This window comes from Engraulis encrasicolus, chromosome 22 (assembly GCF_034702125.1).
Source record: "Engraulis encrasicolus isolate BLACKSEA-1 chromosome 22, IST_EnEncr_1.0, whole genome shotgun sequence".
Classification (NCBI taxonomy): domain Eukaryota; kingdom Metazoa; phylum Chordata; class Actinopteri; order Clupeiformes; family Engraulidae; genus Engraulis; species Engraulis encrasicolus.
The window spans coordinates 50,473,523-50,476,458 of record NC_085878.1 but is presented as its reverse complement, the minus strand read 5'-3'; positions in this window follow the sequence as shown (position 1 = coordinate 50,476,458).

Here is a 2,936-nt window from a genome sequence, read left to right as displayed (position 1 = left end):
CATTGAGCTTAGCATCCTTCTCGCACTTGCCATACTCATGTTCCCCACTGCATTTGCTACACCTCAGTTTCCCTTTACATACCGCGGCGATGTGTCCATACTTCTGGCACTTAAAACATCTGAGTGGTGGTGGGACGTACACCCTTACATCATAACTCATATACCCAATGAACACCTTGTCTGGTAGCTTTGCTTCGTCAAATGTCAATAGAATTGAGAGACTGTCTGTCAACACACCCTCTCGTTTGGTCTTCAATCTCTTCGCCTCTTTAACCTTAACATTCTTTATGCCTCCAACCACATCACTTATAGATTCAGACAGCGGTATACCTGAGATGACACCTCTGATGAGTTTTTTGTCAAACACAACTGTACACTTAACCTTTTTACCATTCAGCTTATTGACTGTAATTGCTTTCTTCTGCTGCTCCTCATCCTTACACACAACAATCAAACCACCACTCATAGTCTTTTTAGCACTTCTTACCTCCCCAAAGTCCGTATGCAATGCCTTAGTGAGGTGGGTTGGGTTCCAGTCCTCAAACGTTGCTCCTTCCTGCTCCAACCTAACAAACACTTTGAATTCCTGCCTCCTTTCGATCACACTAACCACGCTAGCGGTTTCCATATCATCCGAACTCGAATACTCACTCTCATCGTTTTCATCACCTTTTTTACGCTTAATTCTAGCTCTACTGTTCCTCGCTCCTGTCCACTTTCCAAAATTCGCGCCCTGCCTGTCAACACTCTCCCTTCCTGATGCGTCACTTCCACCTCCCCGTTCCTGTCCAGTCACAGCCCAGTCGTTGCCAACCGCCTCCACGACACTTCCTCCACTCGACGCAGCCATCCTCCTTCTCCTCTGCAGCATGTGGTGATCTGAGAGCAATATGGCCGCCTGACAGGAAGTCCCTCCCTCTCGACAGGAAGTCAGAGTTGGAGTGCTGTGGTGTGGCTGTTGCATTTGTTGTCTGCCACCTGCAGGGCTGGATGAAGACTGGTTGCTGGTTGTGAATGCGAATGATGTTTTGGACATTGGATGTTTTGGTTCTCTTTTAGTTGACTTTTCACCTCCCACTTGACCTCTCGGTTCTGGAACCCAGAGAGGTCACAAGAGTTGGTGATGGTCAGTGTTGGGTTTTTTTTCTCTTGGTTGTTGATTGTTGCTTTTGTTCCTCAACAGGTAGCAGAACAATGACACGTCATACATCTCTGTGCAGAATTGTTGAGGGGATTCTTTTTTCTTTGTTTACCTGACAGCACCCTTCTTGTCAGAGTTCACACTGATGACTGGCAAGTTTCTGCATCTTTGTGCGCAGCCACTGTTGAGGGTGGTGTCTTGGATGGATGCCACATCTCGAGCTGTGAGGAAGAGGTTCCCGTGCATCTTGCTTGGTTCTGGTGTTAATGTCTTCTGACACAAGCCCCTCCCACTTTGGCCTACTTCTGGCTGGGGATTTTACCAGTAGCCTTTTCCATTTCGTTGCAGCTCTCCACTCCCAGGCAACAACTTTGGTTTCCTTCGTTAGGCTGCTGAATTTTCTGTTATTAGTCAGTTTTTTCACTGCGGAACCAGCTGGTGGTCTTTGGGGTTGAGTCTTAAGCTTGTTTCCACCTGCGGTGTTCTTTGGAGCATCACATTTTCTTTTGCCTGTGACTTTCACTGGGCTTCTTGTACCTCTAGATGGCGCATCGTGAGCGGTTTCCTTGAGCTGTGCTCTGATCAGTGGTTTGGGTTTGAGAGTTTTCTCTCTTACCTCTTCCAGGAGTCTTTGACCCATTCTCTTTTTCTTTTTCGTGGAGAAGTTTTTTGAGGTCATTGGGTTTGGTTCGTTACTTTTGACAGGGTAGCTGGCTTTCAGGCCGTTGTGATCTTCTCCTCTCCTTTGGTTTGGGAGAATGACTTGGTTGGATGATGGTTCCGGTGCGAGCATGTCCCTCCCACTTTGGCCTGACTGGACCCAGGGTTTCAGAACTTTTCCTGTTTTCAGGGTTTCTTCAACACCTCTGGTGTTCTTCTCCAGACTTTCCAGGTTGTGGGAGGTAACCACTTCATCATCACTAGAGTCTTCCTCAAGGATCCTGCACTCCTCCTGCGGGTAAGTACACATGGGCACCGTTGCATTATCTCTTGTGGCTTTTCCACTTGTGTCACAGAGTTCTTGCTCTTTCACAGCTGTGGCCCTCATTGACTGAGCAAAGTGGGTTTTCGATGTGAGCTGCTGGACTGGCTGTGGTGCTGACTGGGCCTGAAGATTTGTTTTCTGCCCCTCCTCCTCTGCAGTTCTCTGCACTATCAGGAATTCGGCCTTTTTTGCCTCGAGGTTGTTCTTCAGCCTTCGTAAGCCCTTAATCCTGCCAGACAATTCAGTCTTCTCCTCATTGGGTAGCCATTCTTCCCACTCTTTGAATGTAGTCACTGCATTTGCGACAAGTTTCTTCATGGTATCCACCTGGTGCTCGTATCTGTCTTGGTTGACCAGGGACACAGGGATTGCACAAGCTTCTTCACAGGCCGACTCTGCTTCTTCAATGGAGAAGGTCAGTTCCCCCTTGGCGTACCTCGACCAGAGACTTGACTGCACATTGTTTCTGGCTTCTTCCAGTCTGATTTTGCAGTCTTCTTCAGTCTCCGAAAGGTCTGCTTCATCCTTGGGGTCCAGCTCCTTCTCATCTTCCTCTCCGTCAGCCTCCGCTAGAAGACCTAGCTGGTACTCGTCGTTCGCGTAGTAGACATCCCTGGAGAGTGAGCAGAGTTCCATGTATTCTTTTTGAATGTCTGACTTTGTCAGGTGTCTAATTTCCCTCGAGAGGTAGTTTGCCTGCTTTGTGAAGGCTGTTTTTGCTGAAGTCCTCTCCATCTTCAGCTGTTTGATGGACTTTCCAATGGCTTCTTCCGCCATTCTTGCAGTTCTCCTTGCGTAGACAAGGTCGAC